Here is a 17,631-nt window from a genome sequence, read left to right as displayed (position 1 = left end):
AAATCTGTTCATGTCTTTTAGAGATCTCATTGACAAAACGTCATTAGGATGTAGTAAACGTGTAATTTTTTTTTCCACTATTGCGCCAGCAGATGTCCTCAACAAGCCTTCGAGGCATGAACCGATACAATGGTTCAGAAAAGCTCAAAGAAAAAAAGCACAGTTCAAGTCATTGGAAGTTCTTGAGTTAAATAAGCAGCTCCTTTTGTGCGGATTAAATCTGATACCCGTTAAACCCTACCTTTTTGTCACCCTTTCACAATCTTTCGCTCTGTATCGATTCCAATTCATCACATCATTTTGAAAACACATTACTTACCTTTCCGTCCTAGCTCATCGAGAAGGTTGACAAAATTTGTAACCAAGGAAACTTGTCTCTTGGTCTCATTGGTCCATTCAACAGTACCTAACCTACAAGGGAACGCCCCCTTCAACCATCTGGACCAATCAGGAGTGCGGAATGCTTTCCCACATTACCGGTGACGTCATGCCCGCTCGCGGTGCTGGAGTGCTGGAAGCAGGAGGCAGAAGAGGAGGTGGTCTTCTTCTCCTCCTCCTTTTCGCGTATGGAGACGAGTTTTACTCTTTCACATGTATGGGATTAAACCACGGGACATACCCGCTGAAGTTATACGGTCCAATGTGAAAACGAGCCGCAGCCCAGCCAGAGCAACAACAGCTCTAAAGGTACTGAACAGTTTTTTTAACTAACTAGTTCGGGGGGGAAATATCAAAGCACCAGGGCGCTAAACCGTGTGTGGACTCTTGCTTGAATTCAGCGTTGAATTGAGCAAAAAGCAATTTTTAGTTAAGTTTTTTTAAACGTGCATTTTTTCCCCTCCAACAAACCTTTTTATGTTGTTCCCCAGAAGGAGATAATATAACTATGTTAATCTTTTCCTTGTGACCGTAGTTGCGCAGACCTTTAAGAGTCCTTCACGCGCCATCTAAACTTGTACAGAAACTATTATTTCAAACTCAATCCAGTCAGTATTCGCTGGGGTCGTGCTTGGAAACGTCTAACCGAGTGGTGAAGGAAAGGGCAGGTAAGTTTATAATGTGGGAATCTTTGGAATGCGAGGTCGCCCAGGGGCGGAGAGAGACTCTACTCCCACAAGATAAGCTTACCTTTGGTCACGTTCAGTCTCTGGGTTCACACTACGCCATATTTAATGACAGACATCTGCATTTTGACTCAGGGCGTTATCTATGACTGTACACTTTTTATTCTCCAGCGTCCAAGGCCAAACAACTCTTTTTAACACGTACGTAGGGGTGTACAGTGATGAATGTTCACTGTGCATGTTTTGCTTGGCACCAGGTCTTAATGACCAGGCATTTTAACATGCATCCGTTTAGTCTTGGTGAAATGTTCACATTTCATGCCATGCTTTGATATCTAGGAGAGGCAGTTCAAGTGTTTTGTGCATTTTATAATTTTTGACTTTTATCATGCATATCAATAGTGAAGTTGTCAATTGCACTGTACACAATTCACACAAGGATGAGGCTATAGAAGAATTTGGGGGTCTCGGAAGTGATGTCATTTTTGAGCATGTGCATGACACTGGAACCAAAATGGAACAGCCAAATATGCCATTGTTTGCATTTGATAGTCAACAAATCTTTTAATGGATAAAATTATGTTTGATGTTTCAACATACATCATGGTGTTCATCAAAGCTTTGCAACAATACCTCATCAAGCTGAGGTGTGGTAGGGGAGCCTTCCTGATTCACACAAAAGTCTCATTCAGTGTTTCAGAGTTTCCCATAATGCCCCTGGCAGCTGCCTGTGCTTCCCAGAATGCACCGTGGTGCCAGCAGAGCTCCGCTGTTTCACAGCGCATGTAAACAATGGCAGCGCGAGGATATGGATGACGTTAATTTAGCGAGTTCACGGGCAATTATGATGATTATACACTCCCAAGTTGAGAGGGTTATCTGGAGGTGGTGTAGTACCTGTGATGGACTTCTGCTGTGCCCCAATGTTGTCTTATTGTCCGTACTTCACGAGATACGTTTACAGTGAGTGCTGAGCTCCTGACACCAGAACTTTGCTGAAACCGAACTCTCACGTGAGTCATGGACTGCCAGACGGCGCGAAATTCACAACTGAAACACAGAATGGAGAAATAGAACCCTGACCTGACAAACTGGTTGAGATTGGATTTCGGGCACATCTACACATATGTGATCTGGAGACCGGCTTTATTTGGCCCAACGGCAATGAGAAATTACAAATGCTCAGAGGCCGACAGTTATGTAAAGATTCTTATTTATTTATTTGGAGTCTGCATTTGACTACATCTGTATGCTGAAAGTGGACATGTAAATGAAAGAGGCTTATTATTCACTACAAATAAAATTAGGCCTAATTGTATGAAAGAACATTTGTGATAGAAAACATACGTTCAATCAAGTGTTCACAACAAAATCACGCTCCTTTGGTGCCTAGTTCCCAATTCTGTGAAAGGTCAGGACTTTTAGTCTGTCTGTATCCCTATTTGTGCATCTGTAAATGATGCACTCCTTCCCCATGGTCTCTTTTGATGTTTGATTGATTGCTAAAGTGTACATTGATGTGTAAATACTTCATTATGGCAGCCGCATGTGAGGTGTGTTGACGACGAGGCTGTATCAGTCATATTCTTGTATAGATGATTTGCACTGATACCTTTGGTCAAGAGATGTGGACTAACTTCTAACACATGGACCATTTTCACATTGTGTTATAAACCTGGAAGTCATAGTCATGGAAGTCATAGTCATTTAGGCAAAGTATAAAAACATGTTTCTCATCCCAGAAACCAAGTAGTGCCTGTTTTCATTTTCTTTTTAGTTTCTCCAGTCACAAATATCACCGAGAAAATGGTTTCTAACATGTGCAGTGACGTCCACTAGCATCTGTTGATCAACAGATGTGCATGCCCATGCTGTGGTCTATTCAGGCTTTACCTGCATGGAACCCTGAAAACGTCATTCATTATTGTTTAGATGAAGTGTGTTGTGGCTGTACCTGTGGTTTGGCACATTGTTACAAAATCGAACGCTGTCACTGATTTATTCAGTATGGTGCAGACTGGTAGCTTTGATAGTGGCCACTTGCTCACAGAAAGTCTGCATGACCATGGTTTCTTGAAAGAAGACTATTACTCTAAGGTGTCCATGGTAGGTCTACTGGCATTAAATATTTGACTGTTTTGTGTAAAATGATTGGGACAATTTGCAGCACTGCTTTTATTGAATTCCAAAAGTGTCCCCCATGCCAGTTTTCCAGTAGTCCCTGGATGAGAAACATGTTTTTTCCCTTAAAAAAACCCAAAAAACTAAAACTTGGTGTTTGTGGTTGGCATCCAGTACTCAAGGCAGTTTGTGGTTTTGTGGATGCAGGGAAACTTTCAGGGTGCCAACACATGCTTCTGGGGGGAACCATGTCAGCCCCTAGTGAACTCTTGTATGGTTTGGAATCTTGTTGAGTACCACAGGTCTACTATCAGGTGTTCTGGTCACAAACTGACACCCAGTTGAAAACAGTGACTAGATAGAAGGAGGGTATGAAAGGGAGGAGCTCACTCTGGATCTGGGTGAGAGACAGGGGGAGAGGGGTGGGGGCGAGGGGTGCAGAAATTCTTGCTTGCTAACATCTGTATCCAGTGTATCATTGACCTCTTGACCTGCTGGGAGGCATGTGTTGGTGTACCAGAGGGAAACATTAGCCTCAAAACAGAGCCTGTGATCCTCCTCTCCAGCCGGTTGTGCGTGAAGAGATGTGAGCTTGAAGGCCAGATGAGTGGCATTTGCTAATATTGGAGTGAGGCGGCTGAGTGAGAGAGACACCAGCGTTAGTTGAATAAAGCAGTGAATCAGAAAAATAAAATGTTATTTTCTGATTGGTTACGGTGGTTACATTTGAAAGCCCAAAGAAACATAACCACGCCTCCCCACAAATCGTGTAGAAGGGATTTTGTGTGATTGCAGCTCCCTGTGCTTTAGCTCTCTGCATAGCCCCTTAATAGATAGATGCACAGAGCTGAAGTTTGATTCACTGAAGCACTTGCGTATATCGCAGGAGTGGCTTTGCTTGAGCTGGTGCCCCCGCGACTCGACTCCGGATAAAGCGTAAGAAAATGGATGGATGGATGTTTGGGGCGGTTGGGGTAGGTGGGTGTTTGTATGTGTAAGTAAGAAAATAAAACGATGAATGATTCTCAGAAAGGAACAAAGAGCCATTATATCCAACTTTGTGCCACGCACCAAGGCATTCCACACAAGTTGACAGATTTATGTAATCAGTGTTAGAGGTTGGGTGTCGGGAACCGGTTCTTTTCGAGAATCTTCAAGAAATGATTCGATCCACCGACATCAATAGCCTTCTTGCTTAACAATTACCTTATAAGTCCTTCAGAGCAGCCGTTGTTTTTGAGGATGTTTGTTGGGTAAATGATAATTTCTCTACGTTGATTACAGACCCTGCAGCGGGTCTGTAATCAGCTATGCTTCTGCAGCATGGATCTGCTTTGAAGCTTGAAGCCAGAGGTCTCAAAATGGTTCCAGAAAGGGCAGAGAGGGTGCAGGTTTTCTGTGCAGCCACCCACTCCAGCAGGTGATTTCGCTGATTAACTGATTCCACCTGCTCAAAGCGATGTTACTCAGTGAAATCACCTGCACCTTCTCGGCCCTTTCAGGAACCGGTTTGAGACCTCTGCTTGAAGCGATGAAGCAGCGCTCTGACCCGTTGCTTTGTTGGTTCTTTGCTTTTCTGCTTTTCAGAAGCGGCAAATCCGCTTCTTAACCTCTCTCAAAGCCATTAAAATATGTCAATCATAAGTCACTTTTGTGCAGATTAAATTCACTAATTGGGACTCCTGTTAGAAACGAGAATTGTCCTCCGTTCCGTTTGCACAGCTCCAAATGCAGCACCGCTGTCTGCTGAGTCAAGTTAGAGTCCGGCCGGAATTAATAACTTGAAAGCAAATCGCTGTTTAAATCAAATGACACCTCTTTTCAAACATTGTAATACAAACAATAAACTGCAATCAGTCAAAGCGTTTTTTTTTTCCTCCCAAAATGAGATGTCCTGCGCTGACGTGCAGCAGCCGGATGACTTCACCTCAGAGGTATGGAGTGACATTCATGCCAAAATGTCTGAAAGGAAATGCTTTTGACAAAAACTACAGATTTTGTTTATTTCTGTTTATGTCCAGAGATCAAGGATCCAGTGACCAATTTAATATTTCTTTACTTTAAGACTCAATAAAATGTTGTTGACATAGAACACCTGTAAAGCTGACTTTTAGTACACAGAAAATTCATAAGAGGTATCAATAAGGGAATCGATAAGGAATCGGATTGATAAGCGGAATCGATAATGAAATTCATATCAATAAAATCTTATCAGTATCCATCCCTAATTGGTGTCCACTTCAGTTGACTTGGAGATGTGTATTCTTCTATAAAACTCCTCCGGGTAATACCTGGACAAGTTCAGGGTGGCAGTGCATTTGTTAAAGAGGTTAACTATCCAAATGTACAAACCCAATTCCATTGAAGTCGGGACGTTGTGTAAAATGTAATTTAAAAACAGAATACAACAATGATTTGCAAATCCTCTTCAACCTATATTAAATTGAATACACCACAAAGACAAGATATTTAATGTTCAAACTGATAAACTTTATTGTTTTTGAGCAAATATTTGCTTATTTTGCAACACGTTTCAAAAAAGCTGAGACAGTGGCAACAAAAGACTGGGAAAGTTGATGAATGCTCAAAGAACAGCTGTTTGGAGCATTCCACAGGTGAACAGGTTAATTTGCAAACAGGTGAGTGTCATGATTGGGTATAAAAGGAGCATCCCCAAAAGGCTAAGCTGTTCATAAGCAAAGATGGGGCGAGGATCACCACTTTGTCAACAACTGTGTGAAAAAATAGTCCAACAGTTTAAGAACAATGTTTCTCAATGTTCAATTCCAAGGAATTTGGGGATTCCATCATCTACAGTCCATAATATAATCAGAAGATTCAGAGAATCTGGAGAACTTTCTACACATAAGCGGCAAGGCCGAAAACCAACATTGAATGCCCGTGACCTTCGATCCCTTAGGCGGCACTGTATTAAAAACCGACATCATTGTGTAAAGGATCTGACTGCGTGGGCTCAGGAAAACTTCAGAAAACCATTGTCACTTAACACAGTTCGTTGCTACTTCTACAACTGCAAGTTAAAACTCTACCATGCAAAGCAAAAGCCACAGATCAACAACATCCAGAAATGCCGCCACCTTCTCTGGGCCCGAGCTCATTTGACATGGACAGATGCAAAGTGGAAAAGTGTGCTGTGGTCTGATGAGTCCACATTTCAAATTGTTTTTGGAAATCATGGACGTCGTGTCCTCCGGACAAAAGAGGAAAGAGACCATCCAGATTGTTACCAGTGCAAAGTTCAAAAGCCTGCATCTGTGATGGTATGGGAGTGTGTTAGTGCCCATGGCATGGGCAACTTACACATCTGTGATGGCACCATCAATGGTAAAAGGTACATCCAGGTTTTGGAGCAACACATGCTGCCATCCAAGCAACGTCTTTTTGTCTTTTTCAGGGATGTCCCTGCTTATTTCAGCAAGACATTGCCAAGCCACATTCTGCACGTGTTACAATAGTGTGGCTTCATAGTAAAAGAGTGCAGGTACTAGACTGGCCTGCCTGCAGTCCAGACCTGCCACCCATTGAAAATGTGTGGTGCATTATGAAGCGCAAAATACGACAACAGAGGCCCTGGACTGTTGAAAAACTGAAGTCGGACATCAAGCAAGAATGGGAAAGAATTCCACCTACAAAGCTTCAACAGTTAGGGTCCTCAGTTCCCAAATGCTTATTGAGTGTTGTTAGAAGGAAAGGTGATGTAACACAGACTGCGTTTACATGCAGCCAATAACCCTTTCATAACCGGAATATTAGCAATAACCTGGTTGCGCACGGCCATGTAAACACCCGCAAAAACCCGAATATGCTCATATTCCGTTTTTTAAAAACACGAATGAGACCCCTGGGTTACTCCTTTTCTAACCCGAATATCAGGTCACATAAACGCGCATCGGTAGGGCTGTCACAATTAGGAATTTCTGGAGACGATTAATTGTCAGGCAAATAATTGTGATTGACGATTATATTGTCTATTTTTTTTCTTTTTTCCCCTTCTTTGGGAATAGTGCAACATTTTTATTTTTATATTCATTTTACTTACAGTCCCAACTTTTTCTGATTTGTGGTTGTTTCTGTTGAATTTCTGAAATGACAGAACTATTATAAAGAACAGTGTGAACATTTCATTGTGTTTTAAAACTTTGTGAAGCAAACACCAAACTCTTATAAAGAAGGAAAAAAAATACACAAACGTGCAGGTAAACTTTGATATAAACTGAACAGAACAATGCAGGCTGATTAGACTCCCCATGTTTTTTTTTTTTTGTATAAATAAATCAGAATACAATAAGAGGTAACTCACTTTGAAATAATTAAAACATATAGCTGCAGCTTATAATAACTTTGAAAAATAACAGAAATCAGCAGCTTGTATTTTTATTCTGACTCCAGTTCATTTTAGTGTGATGAAGTCATCCTTTTTTTCCTCATCAGTCACGTTTTGTGCTTGAACACTACATTAAGCTCAAAATTGAACAAATGCATACCTCTGGAAAATAAACAGCTGTTAAAGTTCAGCTTTTTGGGATCTGTGCCTCTGCACAGCTTCTCCACAGCAGGCTTTTTTTAAACCCGTGTGTGTGTAATTTTTGCTCAGTTCATTTATATATTCTCATTTTTCAAGGTTGTTTTAAGGATATTTGACCGTTAATTTCATCTCGTAATCTCATAAGTTCAGTATACGACGATGGTGTGAACAGGACGGTGCCATCAGAACCACACATGTAGAGAAAGTACAGAGAGTAAAGGCAGCTCCACAGTTTGTTTTTTGTTTTTTTTTAAAACATGTTCACTCGGGTTAAAATCCTCTCTCTGCCCCGCGCTCGCTGTCTTAAGTGCACTGATGGTTCACAGCAGAACATAACGTCTCATGCCTCTGTTCAGGGATCTCACTCCCTCACCTGCTCCCTCCCTCGCAGTCTGTAACGAGTTGACTCCGAGCGCGCGCACGCACATACACGCAGCTGATGACTTGGATTCTTTGCGGGTCCCGCATCCGTACCCCCAGAGGCAGTGAGCAAAGGGACAGCACACGCATTGTGTTCTGCCTGTGTCTGTTTATAATCTTGTTGCCCAGAAGAAAAAAAAGTGTGTTTACACAGGAGCGAAAAGTGAGAAAATGTTAATGCCTGTTTGAGAAAAGTGTATACAGTGTGTAGTGAGGGGTTTTACACGAAGCAGGATTACATGAACGCCAGACTAAATTAAGCACCAGTGGAAACGGGTTATTCCTAATGATTCAGAAACCAGAATATTGACCTTAACCCGAATATTAATGGCATGTAAACATAGTCACAGTGGTAAACATACCACTGTCCCAGCTTTTTTGAAACGTGTTGCCGGCATTCATTTCAAAATGAGCAAATATTTGCACAAAAACAATAAAGTTTATCAGTTTGAACATTAAATATCTTGTCTTTGTGGTGTATTCAATTGAATATAGGTTGAAGAGGATTTGCAAATTATTGTATTCTGTTTTTATTTACATTTTACACAACGTCCCAACTTCATTGGAATTGGGGTTGTACAACAATTCCTGATGAACTTTGATGTACGTTTTCTGAGATTTTTCTGTTGCATGTAAGCCAGTTGTTTGTTTGTGGTGTGACTGATTGTTTGTTTGAGGAGAAGTCTGTTTTTGTTTTATTTTATTTTATTTTATTTTTTGGTGCAGGGTTCCCCTCACAGAAATTGTCCTGGGAATAAAGGAAAGCATGAACCCTAGTGTAATAAGGAGTTTCATTGTTTGAAAAACCCAGAAACTTCAGAAAATTAAATGTGCTTTCTTTCTTCAGGCAGCAACTCACTGCACTCTGTTGCATGCACACATAGAATCTGTGTAGTTTAGTTATCAGAGCAACACAGGAGACTTTTTGAACTAGAATTTGTTGAACAAAACTTTTCTACTGCACTGCTGCAAAATTGTTCACTTCTGCATCACTATACATCAGAACATTTGCAAACATTATGATGTGCTGAAACCAACGTTCTCCACAAGAGTTTTGAAAATTTTCATTATGCTATACCAGTCATGTCCAAAGACATTCTTGAAAGAGCCAAGAAGGTGCAGGTTTTCTTTGCAACTGCTGACTTCAGTAGGTAATTTCACTGATTAACATCACTGAGCAGATGGGACAAGTTCGTCAGTTAAATCACCTACTGAAGTCTGGTTGTAAAGAAAACCTTCACCCTCTTGGCCATTTGTGGAATGTCTTTGGACACCACTGAACTATACAATCAAACAAATAACAATAGTAACATCTTACCTGGCATATTGATCAGATAATCTGTGCTCAGCCATTAGTGGTGTGTCTGTATGCAGTGAAAGTGTTGAACTTGTTGAGGAATCCACTTATCTCAGCATGTCACTGAAGAGGTACCGTAAGTGGATCTGATTAAAATATGAAAAAAAAAAGAAAAGAAAAAAAGCAAGATGGCAATGTTAAGTAATTTAAAGTTTCAGTGCTTGCTTAATTTGGAATTTAAATATATTGTTCAGTCAGTGATCAGTTTCTCGTGGGCATGCATTTTTAAGTTGGTAGAAAGCTGCTTGCTTTTGCTTATTCCAGTGTGAAACTGAATTGATTTGCCAGATTTCTCATTTTCACCTTTTCTCATATGTCTGCTGAGGTGCAGGGGATTCAGATCTTAAATGTCAAGGCATTTAAAGATTGCAACAAAGTAAAATTAACTCTGAAAAAGGGCATTGTTGATCTTGAAAATGAACAAATACAGTTCAAACACATGACATTTACAATGGCATTTTGCAGATCCTAGGGTTCACATGGGTTTTGTAGTGGATGGACTGTGCAGTATCAAAGCTTTTATCTTTTCTTTATCTGTCAAAGTAAGATGATACAGTGACATCAAAGTAAATTAATCAGACAGTACTCTTGACCGTTTCTTTTCTTGTTTTGCGCGGTGCTACTGCAAATACTGGGGAAATACTCCAAAGTATTCAGTGTGTATTCAATGATCTAAACATTCACACACTACATTTTGGAGGCTATAGTAAAAGTTAATAACGCCTACATTTTGTTGAAAGGTGAATTTTTAGGAAGAACTGTTTCTGGTACATGAGTACTCTCTCTTCTCTATCAGTCAGTAATTCTGAACTGCCAGTGCCCTCTCATTTTGTATGTGTAACTCCCTGGAGCCCCTGTGTCATTTCTGATTACCCATGATACCTGCAGTTTAGTCAAAAATGCTGGAAAAACTTTGCACTCTTGAAGTGGAAAAAGCCCATATGCCATATATGTTTGGCTGGTGGGATAGGAAATTGCATGTTTTATGAAAAGGATTGGAGAAATTTGTTTTATTGGGGGGGATACCAGTCAGTATCTGGTGTGACCACCATTTGCCTCATGCAGTGCAACACATCTCCTTCGCATAGAGTTGATCAGGTTGTCAATTGTGGCCTGTGGAATGTTGGTCCACTCCTCTTCGGTGGCTGTGTGAAGTTGCTGGATATTGGCAGGAACTGGTACACGCTGTCGTATACACCGGTCCAGAGCATCCCAAACATGCTCAATGGGTGACATGTCCGGTGAGTATGCCGGCCATGCAAGAACTGGGACATTTTCAGCTTCCAAGAATTGTGTACAGATCCTTGCAACATGGGGCCGTGCATTATCCTGCTGTAACATGAGGTGATGTTCTTGGATGTATGGCACAACAATGGGCCTCAGGATCTCGTCACGGTATCTCTGTGCATTCAAAATGCCATCAATAAAATGCACCTGTGTTCTTCGTCCATAACAGACGCCTGCTCATACCATAACCCCACCGCCACCATGGGCCACTCGATCCACAACATTGACATCAGAAAACCGCTTACCCACACGACGCAACACACGCTGTCTGCCATCTGCCCTGGACAGTGTGAACCAGGATTCATCCGTGAAGAGAACACCTCTCCAACGTGCCAAACGCCAGCGAATGTGAGCATTTGCCCACTCAAGTCGGTTATGACGACGAACTGGAGTCAGGTCGAGACCCCGATGAGGACGACGAGCATGCAGATGAGCTTCCCTGAGACGGTTTCTGACAGTTTCTGCAGAAATTCTTTGGTTATGCAAACCGATTGTTTCAGCAGCTGTCCGAGTGGCTGGTCTCAGACGATCTTGGAGGTGAACATGCTGGATGTGGAGGTCCTGGGCTGGTATGGTTACACGTGGTCTGCGGTTGTGAGGCTGGTTGGATGTACTGCCAAATTCTCTGAAACGCCTTTGGAGACGGCTTATGGTAGAGAAATGAACATTCAATACACGAGCAACAGCTCTGGTTGACATTCCTGCTGTCAGCATGCCAATTGCATGCTCCCTCAAATCTTGCGACATCTGTGGCATTGTGCTGTGTGATAAAGCTGCACCTTTCGGAGTGGCCTTTTATTGTGGGCAGTCTAAGGCACACCTGTGCACTAATCATGGTGTCTAATCAGCATCTTGATATGGCACACCTGTGAGGTGGGATGGATTATCTCAGCAAAGGAGAAGTGCTCACTATCACAGATTTAGACTGGTTTGTGAACAATATTTGAGGGAAATGGTGATATTGTGTATGTGGAAAAAGTTTTAGATCTTTGAGTTCATCTCATACAAAATGGGAGCAAAACCAAAAGTGTTGCGTTTATATTTTTGTTGAGTGTAAAATCCTAACAGAAAAAAAGTTTGGTTTTATTTATTGTGAAAACCACAAACACGTGTACCAAACTATTTTTATAACTTAGAATTCAAATATAAATTGTAAATTTCAAAAACGTGCATATGTAGCAAACAACAAAGTTATATACAACTATTTACATTAAAATACAGGAAATGCTTCAGGCATTTTTTGTACAACTATTTATAATGCAATAAGGTACCACACAAAGTACTTGTGCCACTCAGGAAAAAACAGTTCCTGTTTTGGACATGTCACAGGTCTGACACTTTCATCCTGTTACCCACCTGGAGGCAGCATTGGCACCTCAGTTTGCCTTTGCTGTCTCCCCCCCCCCCCAACAATACCATGTGAGGTCAGTCATTTTGAGTGATTTATGTCACAAAGGGGAAGATGTTTTTTTCCCCCACCCAGCCAAAGGTGAAAAAAGAGGAAGACGTTCATTGCACGCGCTGAACACAGCGCCTCCACAAACAAATATGTGGGTCGGTGATCATTTTTATTTGGTTTAGGATTTGCGTTTTCCACGAAATGATAAAGGGAAAGTCACATTTTTCCCTTTCCTCCACTCTGCTCTGGGCAGAGAGGAGGAAAGAGAGAAAGAAGTCCCGTTCACGCATGCTGGACGAAGTGATCGCAGGAAGCGCTGCTTCACACATTACCATAATAATCAGGAAAAAGCCTGACGAAAATTATTAATCATTATTCAGGTTTTACTGGGTCTGTCACCAACATTTAAAAACTGGAATATAGGTTGAAGTCTGCACTTTCAATACACAGTCAAATGGAAACTTAGTGTTTGGAGGATTTGATGGTACAACTGCTTAATTCGGTCATGTGACTTCGGTGTGTTTCCGCGCAGATTCTGGCATACACGCTAAGCACTAAAAAAAGACAAGAGTAGTCAGGTAAATCTACCTGAACATTTGTAACTAAGCTTAGCTGAAGAGATTAACTTTAACCCAGATGACTCATTTTTAAGGGATGCCTGTTAATTTTGATGCAGTCACAGTAAAAACAGCAGCCGCACTCCACTGTGAGAAGACTTAGTGCATGTGCACTTTCATCCTGAACGCGCCCTGTTGAAAACAGTCTCTGCTGGAAAAATCTAAGAAATACATCTGTGTCATAAGGTAGCCTGAAAAACAGCGGAGAGTTTCGCATGCACATTCATAGTGGGAGCTACAGTAAGGAAAATAAGTATTTGAACACCCTGCGATTTTGCAAGTTCTCCCACTTAGAAATCATGGAGGGGTCTGAAATTTTCATCTTAGGTGCATGTCCACTGAGAGAGACATAATCTAAAAAAAGAAAAATCCGGAAATCACAATGTATCATTTTTTTTTTAATAATGTATTTGTATGTTACTGCTGCAAATAAGTATTGGACCCCCTACCAACCAGCAAGAATTCTGGGTCACACAGACCTGTTAATTTTTCTTCAAGAAGCCCTCTTATTCTGCACTCTTTACCTGTATTAATTGCACCTGTTTGAACTTGTTACCTGTATAAAAGACACCTGTTCACACAATCAATCACACTCCAACCTGTCCACCATAGCCAAGACCAAAGAACTGTCTAAGGACACCAGGGACAAAACTGTAGACCTGCACAAGGCTGGGATGGACTACAGGACAACAGGCAAGCAGCTTGGTAGAAGAACTACACAGGAGGACCTGGTCAATGACCTGAAGAGAGCTGGGACCACAGTCACAAAGATTACATTAGTAACACATGATGCTGTCATGGTTTAAAATCCTGCAGGGCAGCAAGTTTCCCCTGCTCAAGCCGGCACATGTCCAGGCCCATTTGAAGTTCACCAGTGACCATCTGGATGATCCAGCGGAGGCATGGGAGAAGGTCATGTGGTCAGATGAGACCAGAATAGAGCTTTTTGGAATCAACTCCACTTACCATGTTTAGAGGATGAAAACAACCCCAAGAAAACCATCCCAACCGTGAAGCATGGGGGTGGAAACATCATACTGTGGGGGTGCTCTTCTGCAAAGGGGACAGGATGACTGCACCGTATTGAAGGGAGGATGGATGGGGTCATGTATTGCAAGATTTTGGCAAACAACCTCCTTCCCTCAGTAAGAGCATTGGAGATGGGTCATGGCTGGGTCTTCCAGCATGACTGACGCCAAACACACAGCCAGGGCAACTAAGGAGGGGCTCTGTAAGAAGCATTTCATGGTCCTGGAGTGGCCTGGCCAGTCTCCAGACCTGAACTCAATAGAAAATCTTTGGAGGGAGCTGAAACTCCAAACCTGAAAGATCTAGAGAAGATCTGTATGGATGAGTGGACCAAAATCCCTGCTGCAGTGTGTGGAAACCTGGTGAAAAACTACAAGAAACATTTGACCTCTGTAATTGCAAACAAAGGCTACTGTACCAAATATTAACATTGATTTTCACAGGTGTTCAAATACTTATTTTGCAGCAGTAACATACAAATAAATTATTAAAAAAATCATACATTGTGATTTCCGGATTTTTTTTATTTATTTACTTTTTTATTTTAGATTATGTCTCTCACAGTGAGCATGCACCTAAAATGAAAATTTCAGACCTCTCCATGATTTCTAAGTGGGAGAACTTGCAAAATCGCAGGGTGTTCAAATATTTAGTTTACTCACTGTATAACGGGGTTAAAACAGCGTGCTGTTTTGGTAGACAGCAGACTCCGCACACATTGACATCCAGCATTCTTTCAAAGTAAAATAAAAATAAAGCCTACCAGCTCCAGTGAGGAGAACACAATACAAAAGGGGAAAAAACTGAACAGGGCACCCACCCACTTGTAGAATAATGTCCAAGATTAAATATGTAAAGTAAACACTATCAAAGTTGTCGTCCCACACAGATCATGAGCAGTTGCCAGCCGGAGAATAATTTCCAGGTCCACACCATCAAGGAAGTTTTCATACATGGATGGCATCCAGTTAGTATCCAAATTCCGACAGACTTTCAAGTTTTGGGGGTGATGTGTGTTGTCTCTTCTCTGTACATTCTGCGTAAATCCGAGCCATCACTTTCGATTGAAAGCTCAGAGACTTTATCGGACACCATTCTTTTCATTCTGTCTGTTGGCCATCGGGATGTTTCTGCTGTTCCTAAAATGTGAGTCACATGCTGAGCAATGCAGAGTAAGGCATTTTCTGGAAGTACATCTGTTGACTTCGCCGAGCAAGAGGGATAATTAGCAATAAAATACATCAGCCACCACTAATTGTTACCCCATGTGTGCAGATAGACTTACAATCATGAATACTTTGTGTTGCTAACAGGGACATTAAATAACATGCAGCATGTACTTTTTAAAAAAAGGAAAAAAAACAACAGAAAAGCCCCCCTGCGCTGCTTGAAATACAGTGTAGGGGTCCAAATCACAGTGTAGGGTTCCCCTATGCTCAACTGCGCTGGCGAGAACCGTGGGCCTTCATCTCCAAGTTATTTCCATTGTGTAGTTGGGCCCCTTGCATGAAGCACCCTGACATTGGTGCGTGAATGGGTGAATGCAAGGCGTCATTGTAATGCACTTGTAGTGTCTGTGTCAGATGAAAAGGCGCAATACAAATACAGTCCATTTACCATTTAACCTATCTGGTGCATTCAGTGTATGTGTTGCCAAGCCTTGACGTGTAACGTCTAGCTGATGTTCATTGTTGATATAACTGGATATGTAGATAAGTTCCTGAAAAAGCCCCAGATTTCATGCTTTGTTTGGATCCCTGACAACTATAGATAATACAGTGCACAAAGCATGTCAGCACTTTTAGAGATTAGGTAGACAATACATTTTTGTCTGCTAAAATAGCACTGCACAGGCCTGACATGCTGTGCGCAGAAGCTGGGTGATGAACAGGATTTTTCACTGTCCGTTGCTCCACATGTGGCCATGGGCCTGGAGTCTTTCCTCTTTTCACAGTCATTGCCTGTCTCGTTGCAGTTTTTACTCAACAGGACACATAATCCTGTATTAAATATTTCAAAGTGCTCAATGCATTGTCACCTCAGGCAGAAGCTCTCTGGTTACTGATGTGAGTGTATTTTTGCATGACTGTATCCTAGAAGTGTATGTCACAATGAATAATGCCTCCAAAAAAGTCCCTCTTTCATCATGGAGGCATGAGAGGATCAAGAGTGACATTTAATTACGCATAAACACTGTGTGGAACTTGATGCCATATGACAGTTGTAAATAATGCTCCAGGTGTTCTGCTGTTCTGCTCATGTCCTTATAGTCCATGAGCCAGGTGACAATTTTGACCTAATCACTACAACTTAAGATGGTGAAACAGCGCTTACAATCTGGCCTCAGTGTATCATGGTTGAGTTAAAAATGTGTGGTGGCCATCCCAGGGTGGCAGCTGTAGCCTGATAGGGGTCAGTGAAGAATTACACAGTTCAAAATATGAAAATGCTCCAATCATATTGAAAAGTAACTTTATGATCAGACATTATTTGTCTGCTCAGAAAGATTCAAAAAAGGTACCATTTGGCCTTTCCAAGACTGAATGTTATGGGCTAAAAACAGCAAAGATGGTGACAAAGATCAGTTTTAAGTTTGGACAGGGTTCAAATGTTAAAGTGGCTTCATGTTTTGTAAAAAGTGATGCAAATTATTGGTTGTGCTAATAGGATTAATCAGTGTAATGTTTCCAAAGTAAATATCAAACAAGGTTGAGGTCCATTGAATTGTGTGACATATGTTACGTTGTAACTGGGTAACTAAGCATAACGGAAGTTGAAAAGGATTTCTTTTTGAAACCCTATTAACTTATGAAATTGACCATAGCTATTCTGTGATCACTATAGACCTCCTTCCACAGTTCAGCATGTATATGAACTGTGGGTTAATTACATAGCTAAAATACTGTACTTGTGCCCTGTGAGTTCCGTGCAAAATTCTGCCTGAATAGGAGGTGGGCCAATGCATTAGCATGGCCAATTACATTTATAAGAACGGCCATTTCAATACGATGTCTGATTTCATCACAAATAAAAATAAATAAATAACTCACCCGTTTGTGTTCGTTTTTGTCCTGTACTAACTTTTTCTCATTCATTAAATGTGTTCCATGTCAGTAGATATCTGGTGAGTCCGTCGGAAAGTTGTGTGCACACTCAAAACTTTGAGTGGACATCAGACACAGAACTTTCCCAGTGGTTGCACATTTGCATTGTCCTGTCCTTATTTGTAGGTTGTCAGTGCCCACTCAACAATAAGCTGCTTTCTCATGTCGGCAGCATAAAGACTGTATCGGACATAGTCTGTATAACAGACTGTAGGTGACCATGTGACATGTGACCATTTTTCATTGATAACAGGGACAATAACTAAATAACTGATACGAGCATGCCTGAGACTCACGCAATAGCATGAGCGTAGTCATGACAATACCACCCGCTGTGTTCACAGTTGGACGCTGTTCTTTGTTCCACCAGCTGCTAACGACTTATTTCACAAATTTTGCAAACTGATGGGCTTATTTGGGAGGACTCGGCGTAGTCAGGCTGGAGCACTGAGATGATGTGGCCATGACAAAGTGTGAAATAAATCGAGATTAGTTATCCATTGCACACCTACTATTATGAATAAGTTCTGCTTTTGCTGTTGGTATGCAAGTTGTATTTTTCGAAAACGTGAAAATTTTGTGTTCCCTTGTAGAAGCGCCAGCAATTTTTAGTGATGTTGAGCCTTTGCTTTGTTATACATGAATGTTACTTTAATAGTGCTCCCCTAATTCAAATGAGTCATTCAG

The 17,631-nt window shown here is 41.4% G+C and overlaps 1 protein-coding gene across 1 annotated transcript in view; it reads left to right on the top strand.

Annotated features, from left to right (window-relative positions):
* Positions 1–500: 500 nt before the first annotated feature.
* Positions 501–17,631, top strand: part of LOC117525137 (plakophilin-4-like) — a 237,110-nt gene continuing 219,979 nt past the window's right edge. Inside the window, exon 1 of the mRNA XM_034186984.1 lies at positions 501–687. The gene's annotated coding sequence lies outside the window, so the exon portion shown is untranslated. The remainder of the gene's footprint in view (positions 688–17,631) is intronic.

The sequence above is a fragment of the Thalassophryne amazonica genome, chromosome 14 (assembly GCF_902500255.1).
Source record: "Thalassophryne amazonica chromosome 14, fThaAma1.1, whole genome shotgun sequence".
Classification (NCBI taxonomy): domain Eukaryota; kingdom Metazoa; phylum Chordata; class Actinopteri; order Batrachoidiformes; family Batrachoididae; genus Thalassophryne; species Thalassophryne amazonica.
The sequence above is the reverse complement of the archived record's forward strand: the minus strand, read 5'-3'. Positions and strand labels throughout refer to the sequence as shown.